Here is a 20246-nt window from a genome sequence, read left to right as displayed (position 1 = left end):
ATGTAAGCTTCCCTCTGGCCCAGGGCAAGTCCAGAAATGCCATTCAAGAGTAAAGTCCTGGAGTCAGGGATCCCAAGAACCCACTTGGTGCTCTACTCCTCTGTGACTGTACTGGTGTTTAAGGTGGAAGACAAAGTCCCCTTTACTTTTTCCTCTGCTTTTCTCAAGCAGAAGAAGTTTTGCCCCATAGCTACCATAGCTGGTTATGTGCTGAGTCTCACCTGAAGCCAGCAAGTCTCAGAGGCTCACCCAAGGCCCTCAATGTAGTACCTGGTTATTGCTGCTAGTTATTCAGGGCTCAGGGGCTCTTCAGTTAGCAGGTAATGAACGCTGGTAGGACTGGGTCCTTTCCTTTAAGGCAATGGGTTTCCTTCCAGCCCAGAGTGTGTCTAGCAATGTTGTCTGGGAGCAAGGGCCTGGAACAGGGGCCTCACAACTCTGACTGGTGCCCTATCCTGCTATCCTGGCTGGGCTAATGTCTTAGATGTAATACAGTCCTCCTCACTCTTCCCTCTCCTCTCCTCTCCTCAAGCAGAAGGAAGGGGTCTCTTCTGGAGCTGAGAGCTGTGTAGCCTTGGGTTAGGGGAAGAGTGATGCTGTCACTCCCTTGCTGCCCAAGCTGGTGTCTTGGTATGTCATGTGCCCACCCAGTCCGTTGTCTCTTGCCCTAATTCAGCACTAGGACTTGCCTACGGAGTTGCAGTCCTAGTTACATCCCAGACTACCTTTCAAGTTTATTTAGAGACACAGAGTGCTATAGCCCTTGGTGGTGAGCTTCGTAGGCACTCATATTTGGACCTCTGAGATAGGTACTTTCCCTCTGGCTAGGGCTGGTTCAAATGCTCTCTTTGTGGGCAGGTGTCAGCTGAGTTTGGTCTTTCTTCTTTAACAGAATAGCACTGAGTTCAATGTCTCACAATTGCTGTGTTCTTTCTCCCCTAGTTCCTAGAGATGCTATCAGCATCACGTTACTGCTGCCCAGGGAGGCAGAGGGGTGGCACTGGTGATTCAGGACTGTTTATTCTATCTCTTCAGTGCCTCTTTCAGTGATATGAAGTTAAAATCTCACCCTATTTTTGGTTATTATGAAGTTGATTCTTTTCTGAGTAGATAGTTGTTAACTCGGTGTCCTTACTGGGGGGACAATGGGTGGAGCTTTCTATTCCTCCATCTGGCTCCACTTCTCCATAAACATTCAAAAGCCTAACATTCTGAGAGAGTTACCAATCAAGTTTCTGATTAGCAAGCTATGATATGTAATTGAGTAGTCATTAGAGTTAGAACTACACAGTGTTAAAAGTGGGAGAGACTTTAGAAATGGTTTAGCTTAACTCCCTTAGCAGATGAGAAAACTTAGGCTCAGAGAAGGTAAAGTTACTTTCCCATAGTCATATAGCCAGCACTCAGGCAAGCCTAGATGAAAATTCAAATCTGGCTTTCAGTCCAATGCTGCTTTTCACCACATGCTCTGAAATTAGCTCTGTTGTGATGAATGACATGGCAGATGAAGTGACAGAGGTCTTTCTTTTATCATTTTGAATGAGAGTATTGTTTGTGTGTACGTGTGTGCAGTTCCTTCAAACTTAATGTCGACTTTTGTGGAAGAAAGATTTTTCAGTTTTGCTTACTCATGCCTTAAGCCTCAACCTGAAACTGACATTTCTCTTTATCAATAATTACTTGTTTCCCATACCTCATTGGGGTGTCACTTGTTATAATATTTATCAAACTGTGTTATAATTTCATGTTTGCTTTCTTTCTCTGCTAGGCTAAATTTCATGCTTTGTTCGCACTTGTACTCAATGGCAACTAGCACAGTGCCTTTCACTTAGTGTTCTACAATTATTTGTGCAGGAAATAAATGAATAAATATTATCTGTTTTTAAAAAGCATTATGGAGTAGGTATAGGGACCAGATATCTTATTTCAGGAAGAACAATCCCATATCTCACTTCAGTTTCCCATCAGGCCTGGTACCATGTTCCTAAAATTATTTTTCTTAATACATTTTAACAAACATCTTTCCGGAGCCTACCGCTTACTTTTTTTTTTTTTCAGACTTTGGGATCAGACAGATATGTGTTCAAATCCCAACTATGTGATTTTGGGCAAGTTACTTAACCTCTGTGAACTTCACTCTTCTTATTTGAAAAAAATGAGACAATATTACCTACCTTACAGAACTATTGTGAGGATTAAATGACACAACAAATAGCAAAGTATAGTATGTTGTGTGGCAGGTATTCAATAAATGCTCATTCCATTTCCCTCTTCTCCTTAACTCCATTCCTTCCTTTCTCCTGATTTCTTTCCCTCCCTTCCTTCCTTCCTTCCTTCCTTCTTTCCTTCCTTCCTTCCTTCTTTCCTTCTTTCCTTCCTTCCTTCCTTCCTTCCATCTCCTAACTCTGCTTTTTTGGAAACGAGAGAACTGCAGCATTGTCAAAGTTGACTTTTTCTTACAGCAAAGGTGTTCTACTCAGTAAATTACCTTCAGCCTCAGCTTGCCTCTAGAACAGCCTCTGTTTTCCTACACTCCTTTTTGACCAGGTTTGCCTTCTAGTCTTCCACATTGGCTTGCAGAAATCCAGTTATTCTGCCATATACCTGGTGGTCAACAGGCATTCTACAGCAAGATAACAGTAAGAGAGAGAGAGTGAGAAAGAGGAAACTTGCCAGTGCCAGAGACAGTAAAAACTCCAAGAGGTTGTATTGATTGTAGAAGGCTGTTCCAGGAGCAGCGTCTTTGGAATGCCATTTAAGGCCCAACTGAGAAGGAAAAGGGGAAGGCCACAGCTGGTTGTTTTTCTTGCTCTTGATTGTTAAGGATGCCATTTCATTATCTTTCAATCAGGCTTTATTGTAAAATGTTTTTAGCCAATATTAGAATTAATATTTTTTAAGAGGCCTAATGTGAAAAAGAAGAACTGAGCTAAGCCACATTCTTTAACTGAATTAAAGGAAAGAAAATCATAAAAATAAAATTATTACCAAAACAACAACTGGAAGAAAGGGATCTCTTGACACAGGTGATCTTGTCTAGGCTCAGAAATTGAGGTAACATGAGAAATCACTGATGAGGCAGCTACTGATTAGGTTCAGAGTAAATGATGAATGAACTGGCCAGAAGTTAAGAAGAAAGTGTTCATGAGTGTCCTATTCAACATAGTGTTGGAAGTTCTGGCCAGGGCAATCAGGCAAGAGAAAGAAATAAAGCGTATTCAATTTGGAAAAGAGGAAGTCAAATTGTCTCTGTCTGCAGATGACATGACTGTATATTTAGAAAACCCCATCGTCTCAGCCCAAAATCTCCTTAAGCTGATAAGCAACCTCAGCAAAGTCTCAGGATACAAAGTCATTGTGCAAAAATCACAAGCATTCCTATACACCAATAACAGACAGAGAGCCAAATCATGAGTGAACTCCCATTCACAATTGCTATAAAGAGAATAAAATACCTAGGAATCCAGCTTACAAGGGATGTGAAGGACCTCTTCATGGAGAACTACAAACCACTGCTCAAGAAAATAAAAGAGGACACAAACAAATGGAAGAACATTCCATGCTCATGGGTAGGAAGAATCAATATCATAAAAATGGCCATACTGCCCAAGGTAATTTATAGATTCAGTGCCATCCCCATCAAGCTACCAATGACTTTCTTCACAGAATTGGAAAAAACTACTCTAAAGTACATATGGAATCAAAAAAGAGCCCTCATTGCCAAGGCAATTCTAAGTAAAAATAACAAAGCTGGAGACATCACGCAACCTGACTTCAAACTATACTACAAGGCTACAGTAACCAAAACAGCATGGTACTGGTACCAAAACAGAGATATAGACAAATGGAACAGAACAGAGCCCTCAGAAATAACACCACACATCTACAACCATCTGATGTTTGACAAACCTTACAAAAACAAGAAATGGGGAAACGATTCCCTATTTAATAAATGATGCTGGGAAAACTGGCTAGCCATATGTAGAAAGCTGAAACTGTATCCTTTCCTTACACCTTATACAAAAATTAATTCAAGATGGATTAAAGACTTACATGTTAGACCTAAAACCATAAAAACCCTAGAAGAAAACCTAGGCAATACCATTCAGGACACAGGCATGGGCAAGGACTTCATGACTAAAACACAAAAAGCAATGGCAACAAAAGCCAAAATTGACAAAGGGGATCTAATTAAACTAAAGAGCTTCTGCACAGCAAAAGAAATTACCATCACAGTGAACAGGCAACCTACAGAATGGGAGAAAATTTTTGCAATCTGCACATCTGACAAAGGGCTAATATCCAGAATCTACAATGAACTTAAACAAATTTACAAGAAAAAAACAACCTCATCAAAAAGTGGGCAAAGGATATGAATAGACACTTCTCAAAAGAAGATATTTCTGCCGCCAACAGACACATGAAAACATGCTCATCATCACTGGTCATCAGAGAAATGCAAATCAAAACCACAATGAGATACCATCTCACACCAGTTAGAATGGCAATCATTAAAAAGTCAGGCAACGACAGATACTGGAGAGGATGTGGAGAAAGAGGAACACTTTTACACGTCGGTGGGAGTGTAAATTAGTTCAACCATTGTGGAAGACAGTGTGGCGATTCCTCAAGGATCTAGAACTTGAAATACCATTTGACCCAGCAATCCCATTACTGGGTATATACCCAAAGAATTATAAATCATGCTGCTATAAAGACACATGTACACGTATGTTTATTGCGGCACTATTCACAATAGCAAAGACTTGGAACCGACCCAAATGTCCATCAATGATAGACTGGATTAAGAAAATGTGGCATATATACACCATGGAATGCTATGCAGCCATAAAAAAGGATGAGTTCATGTCCTTTGCAAGGACACGGATGAAGCTGGAAACCATCATTCTCAGCAAACTATCACAAGGACAGAAAATCAAACACCACATGTTCTCACTCATAGGTGGGAATTGAACAATGAGAACACTTGGACACAGGAAGGGGAACATCATACACGGGGGCCTGTCGTGGGTTGGGGGGCTGGGGGAGGGATAGCATTAGGATAAATACCTAATGTAAGTGACGAGTTGATGGTGCAGCAAACCAACAAGGCACATGTATACCTATGTAACAAAACTGCATGTTCTGCACATGTACCCTAGAACTTAAAGTATAATTAAAAAAAAAAAAGAAAGTGTTTGGCTCAGAATAAAAATATATTTTTCCTCCTAATTTACCACTAATTTGAGCCCTTTCAACCTTGAGCCCTCAGGTTGCAAAATGCTCTCTAAAACAAATTGTTATACACGTTTAAAGTTGCTGCTATTGATATTCTTTCTTTTGCATAAGGCCAAACTTTTGTTTAGGAGGGTGATGGTAGAAGGGTTAGGACCCTTGCTTAATTAGCTCGATTGCATTCCTCTAACGTTGGGTTTACCAACCTAGGCACTTTTGACATTTTGGGCTGGACATTTTGTTGTCGGTGGCTGTCCTGGGCATTGTAGGATGTTTAGTGGCATACCTGACCTTCATTCACTAGGTGGTTTTAGGACCCTCTTCAGTTGTGACATACAAAAATGTCTCCTGACATAGCCAAATGTCTTCTAGAGGGCACTAGCTTGCCCCAGCCCTGCACTTTGAGAAACATGGCTTTAATGAAAGAGCTGAAAGACAGATGACTCTATAGACCTCTAGACTTTCCCATGAAGTTTAGCATTCACTAAGCATTTTATTGACTGTCTGCAAGCATGTGCTAGGCCCTTGGGTACATAGATAAGTATGATCCGATCCCTGCCTTCAAGGATGTTGATTCTGTCAAAGATAGGAAGTAATGTCTTACTAGTTCATTTCAATTCAAGGCTGTTAAGTGCAATCATATATTTTAAGTCAATATAAGGTATAGTGGAATTGCAAAGATTAGTCTTCCCATTCACCCTAGGGGAAAGGTGTCAGCTAAGGCTTTGTTGAGAAAGGAACAACCATGTAAGACTATATTTCAAGTCACCAAACAAAATAAAATTAACCTCCAGGCATCTAAAATATGGCATTTTAATATTGTATTTTCTGCCTATTGTTTTCAATTTTATATGTATAATACATCATTTCTTAGATATTGTGTTAGTCAGGATTCTCCCAAGAAACAGAATCAATAGGACATACATACACATATACATATATGTATGTGTGTGTGTGTATATATATATATATATATACACACACACACACACACAGAAAAAGAGATTTATAAGACATTGGCTCATGTGATTTTGAAGACTGAGAAATCCCATGATCTTCTGTCAGCAAACTGGAGACCCAGAAGAGTGGCTGGTGGTATAGTTCCAGACTGAATGCAGAAGACTGACATTCCAGCTCAAAAACAAGCAGAGAAAGCATATTCTCCCTTACTTCTTTTTGTTCTATTTAGGGCTCCGGAGGATTGGAAGACACCCACTCATACAGGGTAGGGCAATCTACACCTCCATATCTTGTCCTATCGGAGGGTGTTCAGGAGTAGTAACACAAATGAAGCTGTCATCTATGATAACAGTACCTTCTTCTAGAATAGCTTCTGAAGGACCTGTGTGAGACTGCTTACAGTTGCCTTTTTAAGAAAAGTAGAAGGAGTACACTCTAAATGATAAAAAGTATAGTGTAGTAAATACATAAGCTGGTAATGTAGTCATTTATTATCATTATCAACTATTATATACTGTACAGAATTGTATGAGCTACACTTCTATAAAACTGGCAGCATAGTAGGTTTGTTTACACCAACATCACCACAAACATGTGAGTAATACATCACACTATGATGTTATGATGGCTACAATGTCACAATAGGAAGTTTTCAGCCCTATTATTATCTTATGGGACTACCATCATATATATGGTCTATTTTTGACTAAAATATTGTTCAGTGCATGACGCTGTGTGTGTGTGTGTGTGTGTGTAACAATTTTCATTTAATTGGTGGTATTCTGATTTATCCAGAACATAAATGTAAACTTTTTTTTTCTTTTTAGAGACAGAGTTTCACTATGTTGTCCAGGCTGGTCTTAAACTCTTGGGCTCAAGCTATTTTCTTGCCTTGGCCTCCCAAAGTACGAGGATTACAGGTGCGAGCCACTGCACCTGGCCCAAATATAAAATAAAAATGGTCTTTGAGTATCAGAAAAAAAAGCAAACAAACAAAAAACCAACTCAACAATTTGCAAAGCCAATGTACTTTAAAATAGTAGAAAGTCAGATGACTTAATATGGCACACAATGTTAAGGCTAGTGGCTTGGCAAACTTGGTCATTTGTTATTTTCGGGTAACTTTCATGATTGACAGGGCTCCCAAAATTGGAAATTGAATTAAGGGATAGTAGGTGAGACCAGGCAAGCACCACTGGAGGGTTCTGCTTACACAGGTAGAGCTGATGTAAATGAATCTCCAAATATTAGAGAATCTAGGATTGTTTATTGTGGCAGAAAACACAATTATATTTTGAGGCTATTTTACACTTGTAATAACTGATATTGCTATTTATAAACATATTTATATTACATAGGCTTTTTTTTAGCAAATATGTATATAATTATACATTTATAACTCTTGTTGATTATAAAATTAGTCTTTACTAAAGTATACAGGAAAATCACCTATAAATAATCTCACTACCTAGAGATTACCATAAACATTTTGAATATAGTGAGATATATATCTTTTTAAAAATTAGTATTATACTACATGTAATACTGTTTTGTAAACTACCTTTAAGAAGAAAGCTTATCATGGCCATTTCCCCATTTCTCTAAATATTTTCGAGCAGCGTTGTTTTTTTTTATTGCTGTTGTATTTTTATAATGTATTTAATAAATATATTTAATATATCCAACAAATTTATTTAATAAATCCCCTATTTCGAATTTAGGTAACTTTCAATTGTTAAGTACTATTCAATGTTGCAGTGAACCTATTTTTACTTAGCTATTTTGTATTCTCTCTGATAACATCTTCTAGAAATAAAGTTGCTGCGTCATAGAACAGGTATAATTTGAAAATTGTCTAATTGCTTTCTGTGTGAATTTTCTATTGCTGCTATAACAAATTACCACAAACTGGCCAGGTGCGGTGGCTCATGCCTGTAATCCCAGCACTTTGTGAGGCCGAGGCAGGCGGATCACTTGAGGCCAGGAGTTTGTGGCCAACCTGTCCAACATGGCGAAAACCCGTCTCTACTAAGAATACAACAATTAGGCGGGTGTGGTGGCCCACGCCTGTAATCCCAGCTGCTCTGGAGGCAGAGGCATGAGAATCGCTTCAACAGGGGAGGTGGAGGTTGCAGTGAGCCAAGATTGCGCCACTGCACTCAACCTGGGTAACAGAGTGAGACACTGTCTCAAACAAAACAAAAACAAGTTACCACAAACTTAGTGATTTTAAACAATATAAATTTATGTTCTTTTTTATATTCTGCAATTTGAAACTTTTAATTTAAAAGTAAACTTTAATGTCAAAAATGCAAACTTGGGGAGGGCAGAAAGATCACACACAAGGTTGCCACTTCACACTTGGAGGGTTGGTTGCACAGTGGCCGGGCAGAGTGGCTCCTCACTTCCCAGACGGTGGGCAGTGGGGAGGCCGGGCAGAGGCGCTCCTCATTTCCCGCACGGGACGGCGGGCCAGGCAGAGGCGCCCCTCATTTCCCTCAGGGGTCGGCGGGCCGGCAGAGGCGCTCCTCACATCCCAGACGGTGGGGGGGCCAGGCAGAGGAGCTCCTAACTTTCCAAACAGGGCAACGGCCGGCAGAGGCGCGCCTCACTTCCCAGACGGTGCGGGGGCGGACAGAGCCGCTCCTCACTTCCGAGACAGTGGTGGGGCTGGGCAGAGAAATTTACGTTCTTAACAGTTCTGTAGGTTAGCAGGGCTGCATTACTACTGCAGGCGCTGGGGAATAAATGGTTGATAAGGTCTGTGGAATACATTTTCATTCTTACATCTTTTTTTTTTTTTTTTTTTAAAAGATGTTCCTTATCATTTAGTTTATTGCCTTATTGTGAGGGATTTTATATATATATACACACTGAAAATATGAATCTGGGCATGTTACTTCAAAGATGCATTGTGAAGCACTTTATTAAAATGAATTGAACTGTTTAACACAATGAACTTTTTAACCACATGTTTAAAACATGCTTTTTAAAGATGTCCCTTGCCCTTGTGTTCTAAGCCATAATGTGAGGAGTTTATACATCCACATTTAAAAGATGAATCAAAGTATGTTACTTCAAAGATGTATTGTGAGCTGACTTATTACAGTGAATTGGACTGTTTACCATTCTGTGAATTCTGTATACAAGCATATAAAATGTTTTTTAAAGATGTTCTTTACCAATAAGTTTAAAGACTTATTTATTTTTTTTTTTACCTTTTTTCATAAATTTATTGGCCATTTAAATTTCTTTTTTTTTTTTTTTTAGCTTTTTTCATAAATTTATTGGCCATTTAAATTTCTTTTTTTTTTTAATTTTTTTTTCTTTTATTATTATTATTATTATTATTATTATTATTATTATTATACTTTAGGTTTTAGACTTGGAACCAACCCAAATGTCCAACAATGATAGACTGGATTAAGAAAATGTGGCACATATACACCATGGAATACTATGCAGCCATAAAAAATGATGAGTTCACGTCCTTTGTAGGGACATGGATGAAATTGGAAATCATCATTCTCAGTAAACTATCGCAAGAACAAAAAACCAAACACCGCATATTCTCACTCATAGGTGGGAATTGAACAATGAGAACACATGGACACAGGAAGGGGAACATCACACTCTGGGGACTGTTGTGGGGTGGGGGGAGGGGGGAGGGATAGCATTGGGAGATATACCTAATGCTAGATGACGAGTTGGTGGGTGCAGCGCACCAGCATGGCACATGTATACATATGTAACTTACCTACACATTGCGCACACGTACCATAAAATCATTCTTACATCATTATTCTCCTTTTGGTTTTTAGGTTTTAGTGGCGGCCTGCATTTCTTGGTTTATAGTCCCTTCCTCCATCTTTAAAGACAATAGTGTAGCATCTTCAAATCTCTTTCCTCTCTCTCTTTCTCACCTCTGCTTCCTCCATCATTTCATCTCCTTGTCTAACTGACGTTCCTGCCTCCATCTTTCCTTTGTAAGCATCGCTGTGATTACATTGAGCCCACATCGATATGGCTAATCCAGGATAATCCCCCCATCTCAAGAGTCTTAATCACATCAGCAAAATCCCCTTTGTCAAGTGATCAACATATTCTTAGGGTCTGGAGATTAAGATGTGGATATTTTGGAGAAACATTATTCTGTCTAGTGAACCATCCAAAAAGATTTTTACCGATATATAATCCTATTAGCAATTTATGAGGGTACCTTTACACTAAAACCTAACCAACTCTGGGCATTAAAATTTTCTTAAAGCTTAACTAATGTGATAGAGAAAATGGTGAATTTTTTTCAGTGTTAATTTGAGTACTAGTGAAGCAATATTGTTCATATGTTTGTTGGCAATTTAAATTTATTGTTTTGTTGCAAATCAAAACCACAATGAGACACCACCTTACTCCTGCAAGAATGGCCATAATCAAAAAATAAAAATTAATAGATGTTGGTGTGCATGTGGTGAAAAGGGAACATTTTACACTCCATGGTGGGAATGTAAACTGCACAAACACTATGAAAACAGTGTGGAGATTCCTTAAAGAACTAAAAGTAGAACTACCATCCAGCAATCCCACTACTGGGTATATACCCAGAGGAAAAGAAGTTATTATACAAAAAAGATACTTGCACACACATGTTTATAGCAGCATAATTCACAATTGCAAAAATATAGAATCAGCCCAAAAGCTGATTAATCAACTAGTGGATAAAGAAATTGTGGTATGTATACCATGGAATACTACTCAGCCATAAAAAGGAATGAAATAGTGGCATTCACAGCAACCTGGATGGAACTGGAGACCATTATTCTGAGAGGAGTAGCTCAGGATGGAAAACCAAACATTGTATGTTCTCACTCTTAAGTGGGACCTACGCTATGAGGATGCAAAGGCATAAGAATAGTACAGTGGACTTTGGAGACTCAGGGGAAAGGGTGGGAGGGGGGTGAGGCATAAAATACTACACTTTGGGTACAGTGTACACTGCTTGGGTGATGGGTGCACCAAAATCTCAGAAATCACCACTAAAGAACTTATTAATGTAACCAAACACCACCTGTTCCCCCAAAACTTATTGAAATAAAAATAAAAATAAATATCAATAAATTTATTGTTTTGTGAATTAGTAATACCTACTATTACTCTTTCTTTCTTTATTAAAATATGTGTCTTATTATTTTTTAAATCAATTTGTCAGGATGTCCATTCTTTGTTAGTCACATGTATTGTAAAATTTAGTTTAATTAAAAAAATTATTTTGAGATATATATGTGGGCTGGGCATGGTGGCTCACGCCTGTAATCTCAGCACTTTGGGAGGCTGAGGTGAGTGGATCATCTGAGCTCAGGAGTTCGAGACCAGCCAGCCAACATGGTGAAACCCCATCTCTATGAAAAATACAAAAAATATTAGTCGGGCATGGTGGCAGGTGCCTGTAGTCCCAGCTACTCGGGAGGCTGAGGCAGAAGAATCACTTGAATCTGGGAGGCAGAGGTTGCAGTGAGCCAAGATCACGCCACTGCACTCCAGCCTGGGTGACAGAGCAAGACTCTGTCTCAGAAAAAGAAGAAAGAAAAAAGAGAGATATATGTGTGTTTATATACTTGTTAAAGTGTTCTGAAGTTTAGTCCATTGGTGTTTCTCATTGTTATTTTTTTTATGCTTAGGAAGTCCATTCTCACCATCTCTCAAGATTATATAAATATTAATCTGTATCAACACCTAGATTTGATATATTTTTATTTTACATATTTAGTTATTTTCAATGATTTTGACATTAATTTTTGGTTTTCCATGAAGAAGAGACCCAACTTTATATCCAACAAAATCACCTGAGTCATACTTTGATCACAAAAACACTTCCTTTATTATATACCATGTATATCAATCTCATAAATAAATATTTCTGGGCTTTCTAATCATTACATTTATCTATGTCTTTTTGGGTCAATACTTCACAAAACAATTTTCTAGTTTTCTGTTATCTTTTAATAATTGCCAGTTCAAGTTTATCCTCCTCTATGATTTAGATTTTTAAGTTGTTTTTATATCATGGTTGAGTTCTCCTATATTTGATAGGAACTGTACTTGTTTTATGAATTAATATGAGGAGAATAAATTTTTTTAAATATTGAATCTTTTCATCTGGAAACTTGAGATGGTCATTCATTTATTTAAGTCCCTTTTAGATCACTCAAAGTTTCATTGTTTTCTTCATATAGGACCTCAATACATTTCATAATACACTTATTCCTATGTATTTTATATATTTTGTTTGTATTCTGAGTGGGATTTTTCCATTATGTTTTCTAACTGGTTATTATAGGAATATAGGAAAACTCTTGAATTTTGAATACTTACTTTATTATCAGAAATCTTACTGGGCTCTCTTATTAATCTTTTTAATTTCAGTTTTTTTTATTCCATTTTTAGTTAGAAAGGAGTATCATCTAAAAATACAAATAATTTTGACTCTGAGTACAATAGTTACAGTTCACATTTTGTTTCCTGCCTTATTATACTGTCTAAAAATTTCAAGTTGGTGTTAAATAATTGTTGCTGGGGGCTTCTTTGCCTTGCTATTGCCTTTGAAGGAAATGTCTGCAATGTACCAAAGGATCTTCCTTTTCCATGGCAGATGTTTGATTGTGAGGCACTATTTCCTGCTGAGCATACAGTAAGCTTAAGAATTCTTCACAAAGTGCTTTGGGTAGCCACTCTCAGCCAGCTGAAAACGGCATGCTTAAAGGGACTTCTATGCCCTCTTCTTCTCTTGCTGTTTTACTATTATGAGCTTAGCGACCGGGCACGGTGGCTCACGCCTGTAATCCCAGCACTTTGGGAAGCCAAGGCGGGCGGATCGCGAGGTGAGGAGATAGAGACCATCCTGGCTAAGATGGTGAAACCCCATCTCCACTAAAAATACAAAAAATTAGCTGGGCGTGGTGGCGGGTGCCTGTAGTCCCAGCTACTAGGGAGGCTGAGGCAGGAGAATGGTGTGAACCCAGGAGAAGGAGCTTGCAGTGAGCCGACATAGCGCCACTGCACTTCAGCCTGGGCAACAGAGCGAGACTCTGTCTCAAAAAAAAAAAAAAAAAAAAAAAAGAAAAAAGAAGAAAAGAGATGATTAACAAGAGAAAAGCATAGAAATTTATTTAATATGTTTTTTTTTCAACTTTTATTTTAAGTTCAGGGATACATTTGCAGGATGTGCAGGTTTGTTATATAGGTAAACGTGTGCCATGGTAGATTACTGCACAGATCATCCCATCACCCAGGTATTAAGCCCAGCATCCATTAGCTATTCTTCTTGATGCTCTTCCTTCTCCCTCCACCCTAACAGGTGCCCAGCGTGTGTTGTTCCCCACCATGTGTCCATGTGATCTCATCATTCAGCTCCCACTTATAAGTGAGAACATATGGTTTTGGTTTTCTGTTCTTGTGTTAGTTTGCTGAGGATAATGGCTTCCAACTCCATCCATGTCCCTGCAAAGGACATGTTCTTGCTCCTTTTTATGGCTGTGTGGTATTCCATGGTGTATATGTACCACATTTTCTTTATCCTGCCTATCATTGATGGCATTTAGGTTGATTCCATGACTTTGCTATTGTGAATAGTGCTGCAATGAACATACACATGCATGTATCTTTATAATAGAATGATTTATATTCCTTTGGGTATATACCCAGTAAAGAGATTTCTGGGTCAAATGGTATTTCTGCCTCTAGGTCTTTGAGGAATAGCCACACTGTCCTCCACAATGGTTGAACTAATTTACACTCCTACCAACAGTGTAAAAGTGTCCTTTTTCTCCACAGCCTTGCCAGCATCTGTTGCTTTTTGACTTTTTAATAATTGCCATTCTTACTGGCGTGAGGTGATATCTCATTGTGGTTTTGATTTTCATTTCTCTAATGATCAATGATGTTGAGCTTTTCTCATATGTTTGTTGGTCACATGTATGTCTTCTTTTGAGAAGTGTCTGTTTATGTCCTTTGCCCACTTTTTAAAGGGGTTGGTTTTTTTTTTTTTTTTTTGTAAATTTGTTTAAGTTCCTTGTAGATTCTGGTTATTTAATGTAAGTTTTATGTGACATGAGAGCCTTCAGAAATAAATATTCAGAGATGACTTAGGCTGCTGTTAATGCTAAAAAATAGCTCAAATACTTTCAGAACAATAGTACCACCCAGCAGTTGTGATTATTGTCCTTTCTTATTTGCCTTCTGTCTTGACTTTTTTTTTCTTTAGATACTTAGATTGGAAGTAGTCTTAAACCTTTGGAGTTCAAGACTTTTTAAAAACGGCTAAATAAATAATCTCTACATGTAAAAGGCCACTGATGCCTACTTCTCTTTAGAGCAACTATTGAACTCAGCTGCCGAGGGGCTTCAAGACAGCTGACCAGAGACATCTCCTACTCACCTCCTCCACAAAGGAGAACCTAAATAGTGAGTAGATAATCACACTTCGAATAGATCATCCAGGAGAGAACACTGGAATTCAATGGAGAAGTGACAGGAAACACCTAAAGCAAGGAAGAATAAGAAAGAGAGGCAACCTGCTTGACCAGGATCAGCTGGGAGCCAGGAGAGACTCCCCAGTGCAGGGAAAGGTAAGTGAGAGACCCCCAGTGGGCTCCATTCCCACCATGAACTCCTGCAATCTTAGCCATGGGAGAGGGCCTCAACTCTTGCAGGCCTTGAAACTAACATAAGGAGCTGCCTGGAGACCACACAATGGCACTGCTCCTGGGTCCCACACGCTCCCAGAGACCTAAGCAGCTACAGCAAGGTGCTATTTTAAGATCCCAATGCCAACAGACTGCACCTCACCCTGAGGCTTAGCAGCACCTGCATTTACATATCCCTGGAGCCTCACTGACATCCTTTGCATGCAACCACTGCTGGAGCTAGATCTGATGCTAGGGCCAAAGGGCAGGCCACAGGCTGCAACTGCCTCCAGCAGTGAAGCCACTGTGCACTTTCACATGCCCAGATAGAGTTTCCTGCCTATGGTTGTTACTGCTGTGGACTGCTGCATGTGGACTAAAGCATGTGTGGAACACAAGCTGCCATTACTGGAGATAAAGTGCAAGTCAAGCATGGGCTGATGCTGTTAGGGCTGAAGTACGAGTGAAGCAGTTTCTCACTCCCCTGTGTACAGCTGATGCCACTGAAGCAACCCTGGCCTCCTTAGTTTCAAGGCTGTATTGCATCCCTGAGTACTCTGCCAGGGGCCTGGGGAATCACCCCGCCCCTGCCCACCACAGTCAGTGTCTGTATACACCATTGAGAGGCCTGAAGACAAGTCTGCCTTGCATAGCTTCACACCCTAACCCCTCAGTGTTAGAGCACACAGTCCCGGGGCCTGGGGAATTATACAGCCCGGGCCACCACTGTTGGTACCTGAGTACTTCTCTAGAGGTGTTGAGGTTGGACCCACCCACCCTGCTGCTACCATCACAGCTGGAACTTATCTTCATGTGTCATTTGCAGGCCTGGAAACTAGCCTGCCCAGCTCATTGCAGTCACCATTAAGACCAATGTGCACCACTTGGGATGCAGAGGGTTTTCCTGCCACTGCTGCCACCATTGCTCATGCCATGCCTGCTATCCAGAGGCCTGAGAACCTATCCATTTGTTTGGCCCACTGCTGCCACCACTGGCATCTGAGCAAGATGCATATAGGCCTGAGAATCAGCCTGGCTGGACCTGCTATTACTGGTGCCAGCATACACCACACTAGGGCACCAAAGGCAGACATGCTCAACCCACTGCTACCATCACTGGGACCTGAAGACTGGCACACCTGGTATCCCCATTCCCAGCAAAACTTCATCACAGCCTCTACTAATAACCACACTCTAAGCCATCAAGGAAATCAGACTCAACTAATACTGTTTACAGCCAAAGAATCATACCAAGACTACAGTACTGCAGGCACCCAGAATTATAGCCAAAGTGCCCTACCCAACACTACAGATATATCATCAGGAAACGGTCCGCCCCTACAAAAGCAAATTCAAAAAATTGGAAGAAGCGACCATTAGACCAGTTGCACAGATATCAATATAAGGACACAGAAAACATTAAAAAGCAAGTAAATGTGACACCTCCAAAGGAACACAAGAATTCTCCAGCAACAAATTCCAGTCAAAAATAAATTTACAAACTCTCAGAAAAATTCAAAATATTGATTTTTGAGGAAGCTCAGTGGAATACAAGAGAATGCTGAAAAATAATAAGAAAAACAATTCAAGATATGAATAAGAAATTTATCAAAGAGATAGATACCATAAAAAAGAGCCAAACAGAAATTCTGTAAATAAAGGACTCATGAATGAAATACAAAATACATTTGAAAGCATCCACAATAGACTAGATCAAGCAAAAGAAAAATCTCAAACTTGAAGACAGGTGTTTTGAAATGACCCAGTCAAATAAAAATAAAGAAAAAAAAAAGAATGGGCAAAGACTTCCTGACATATGGAAGTCCATAAAGTGGCCAGTTAGTCAAAATTTTGGAGTCCCAGAAGGCAAAGAGAAAAACAAAAGGGATAGAAAACCTATTTAGGCCAGGTGTGGTGGCTCACACCTGTAATCCCAGCACTTTGGGAGGCAAAGGTGGGTGGACTGCTTGAGCCCAGGAATTTGAGACCAACCTGAGCAACATGGAAAAACCCTCTCTCTAAAAAAAAAAGTCAGCTGGGCTTGGTGGCACACACCTGTAGTCCCAGCTACTCAGGAGGCCGAGATGGGAGGATTGCTTGAGCCTAGGAGGTGTAGGTTGCAGTGAGTCAAGATCACACCACTGTACTCCAGCCTGGGTGACAGAGTGAGACCCTGTCTCAAAGAAAAAATAAATAAAAAAAAGAAAATGTATTTAATTAAGTAATAGATGAAAACTTCCCAAATGTAGCAAGGGATTTAGACATGCAGATACAGGTTGCTCTGAGATTCTCCACTGCACATTATAGCCAAAATGTCTAAAGTCAAAACACAGAGAGCATTCTAAAACAGCAAGAGAAAACATCTAGTCACTTATGAAGGAACCCCCATCAGACTAACAGTAGATTTCTCAGCAGAAATCTTACAGACCAGGAGAAAATAGAATGATATATTCAAAATACTGAAAAAAACTTCTGCCAGTCACAGATACTATACTCAGCAAAGTTAGCCTTCATAAATGAAGCAGAAATAAAGTCTTCCCTAGACAAGCAAAAGCTGAGGGAATTCATCACCACTAGACAAGAACTACAAGAAATGCTTAAGGAATCCTACACCTGGAAGTGAAAGCATAATATCTATCATCATGGAAGCACATGAAAATATGAAACCTACTCATAGAGCAAACACACAAACAGGGAAGAGAAAAGACTCAAATGTTGCCACTATATAAAACCACCAAACCACAACAATAAATAGTGAGAGAGAGAGAGAATATACAAAACAATCAGAAATCAATAACATGGCAGAAATAAGCCACCACATATAAATAATAACCTTGAATGTAAACAGATTAAACTTTCCATTTAGAAAATACAGACTGGCTGAATGGACAATAAAACATGACCCTACTGTATGCTGCCTACAAGGAAATCATTTCATTTGTAAAAATACATAAAGACTGAAAGTAAAGGGATGGAAAAGATTTTCCATGCAAATGGAAACAAAAGCAAGCACAAGTAGCTATACTTATATCAGATAAAACAGACTGTCAAAACAGTAAAAAGAGACAAAAGGGGTCATTATATAATGATAAAGGGATTAATTCTACAAGAAGATATAATAATTATAAACATATATGCACCCAACACTGGGGCACCCAGACATATAAAGCAAATCTTATTAGATTTAAAGGGAGAGATAGACTTCAAGAAAATGAAATTGGAGACTTCAACACCTGACTCTCAGCATTAGACAGATCATCTAGGCAGACAATTAACAAAGAAACATTAGATTTAAATTGCACATTAGACTAAATGGGCCTGACAGAGTTTTACAGAACATTTCATCCAGCAGCTACGGAACATACATTCTCCTCATCAGTACATCAAACATTCTCCAAGATAGAGCATATATTAGCACACACAACAAGTCTCAACAAATTTTAAATGACTAAAATCATATTAACTATCTTCTTAGACCACATTGGAATAAAACTAGAAATCAATAACAAGACAAACAATGATGAAAGAAATTATAGAGAATGCAAACAAATGGAAAGACATCCCATGCTCATGGGTCAAAAGAACTAATATTAAAAGAACCATACTACTCAAAGCAATCTAAAAATGCAATGCAATCCCTATCAAAACACCAATTTCATTTTTCACAGAATTAAAAAAAAAACTCCTAAAAATTTGTATGGAACAATAACAAAAAAGCCCAAATAGCCAAAGCAATCCTGAACCAAAAGAACAAAGCTGGAGGCATCACACTACCTGACTTCAAAATATATTACAAGGGTATGGTAACCAAAACAGCATGGTATTGGTATAAAAACAGACACATAGACTAATGGAACAGAATAGATAATCTAGAAATATATCCACATATTTATAGCCAGTTGATTTCTCTTCCTTCCTTCCTTCCTTCCTTCCTTCCTTCCTTCCTTCCTTCCTTCTTCCACAGGGTCTCACTCTGTCACCTAGGCTGGAGTGCAGTGGCGTGATCTTGGCTCACTGCAACCTCCGCCTCCTGGGTTCAAGTGATTCTCCCAGCTTAGCCTCCCAAGTAGCTGGAATTACAGGCGTGAACCACCATGCCTGGCTAATGTTTTAGTATTTTTAGTAGAGATGGGGTTTTGCCATGTTGGCCAGGCTGGTCTTGAACTTCTGGCCTCAAGTGATCCACCTGTCTTGGCCTCCCAATCAACTGATTTTAAATTAAAGCTATAAGAACATACATCAGGAAAAGGACTCCTTCTTCAATAAATGATGCTGGGGAAATTGGATATCCACATGCAGAAAAATGAAACCAGACTCCTATCTTTTGCTGTATACAAAAATAAACTCAAGATAGATGAAAGACTTAAATATAAGACCTGAAGCTACAAAACTGCTAGAAGAAAACATAATGTAATCACTTCAGGACATTAGTATAGGCAAAGATCTCATGGCTAAAAGATCAAAAGCGCAGACAAAAAAACAAACAAAAAAAACCAAAACAAGAAAAACTAATAGAACTATATTAAGATATTAAGCTAAAAATCTTCTGCACAGCAAAGACAATAAACAGAGTAAAGGGATAACCTGTTGAATGGGAGAAAATATTTTTAAACCATTCATTTGACAAGGAAGTTAGTATCTGAATATACAAGAAACTCAAAACAACAATTAAAAAAACGAATTCAATTAAAAAGTGGGAAAAGGATGCAAATGGACATTTCCCAAAAGAAGATATACAAATGGCCAACAGCTGTATGTGGAAATTTTTAACATCACTAACCATCAGGGAAATGCAAATCAAAACCACAGTAAGATAGCATGTTATCCTAGTTGTAGAATGGCTACTATTAAAAAGATAAAACATAATAGATGCTGGCAAAGATGGAGAGAAAAGGGAACTCTCACATACTGCTGGTGGTATGTAAATTAGGACAGCCACTACGAAAAGCATTATGGAAATATATTTAAAAAGTCTAAAAATAAAACCCCCATTGATCAGCAATCTCACTATTGGATATTTATCCAAAGGAAAAGAAATCAGTATGTCAAAGTGATACCTGCACTCCCATGTTTATTGCAGCACTATTCACAATAGCAAAGATGTAATCAGACTAAGTGTCCATCAATGGATGAATGGTTAAAGAAAATGTGATATATATACATACTTGAATACTATTTGGCCATAAAAAATAATGAAATTATATCATTTGCAGCAATTTGTATGGAACTCAAGGTCATTAGGTCAAGTGAAATTAGCCAAGCACAAAAAGACAAATGACACATGTTATCTATCATATATAGAAGCTGAAGAAGTTCATCTATGGAGGCAGAGAATAGAATGATAGATACCAGAGGTGGGAAGGATGTGTGGGT

At 38.9% G+C, this 20246-nt stretch overlaps 1 protein-coding gene and 1 long non-coding RNA gene across 4 annotated transcripts in view; one reads left to right on the top strand and one right to left on the bottom strand.

Annotated features, from left to right (window-relative positions):
• Nucleotides 1–20246, top strand: part of LOC134738508 (uncharacterized) — a 158708-nt gene that overhangs the window by 17294 nt on the left and 121168 nt on the right. The window contains exon 4 of the long non-coding RNA XR_010124233.1: nt 14453–14816. This is a non-coding gene — a long non-coding RNA (uncharacterized LOC134738508). The remainder of the gene's footprint in view (nt 1–14452; nt 14817–20246) is intronic.
• ASB17 (ankyrin repeat and SOCS box containing 17) overlaps nt 1–20246 on the bottom strand; it is a 52321-nt gene that overhangs the window by 31053 nt on the left and 1022 nt on the right. Inside the window, exon 2 of one of the 3 annotated variants that reach the window (XM_054448670.2) lies at nt 2489–2623. The exons of the other annotated variants lie outside the window; for them this stretch is intronic. The gene's annotated coding sequence lies outside the window, so the exon portion shown is untranslated. The remainder of the gene's footprint in view (nt 1–2488; nt 2624–20246) is intronic. 3 annotated transcript variants of the gene reach the window in all.

This window comes from Pongo pygmaeus, chromosome 1 (assembly GCF_028885625.2).
Source record: "Pongo pygmaeus isolate AG05252 chromosome 1, NHGRI_mPonPyg2-v2.0_pri, whole genome shotgun sequence".
Lineage (NCBI taxonomy): Eukaryota > Metazoa > Chordata > Mammalia > Primates > Hominidae > Pongo > Pongo pygmaeus.
Note: the sequence above shows the minus strand (reverse complement) of the source record. Positions and strands in the feature narration are given on the sequence as shown.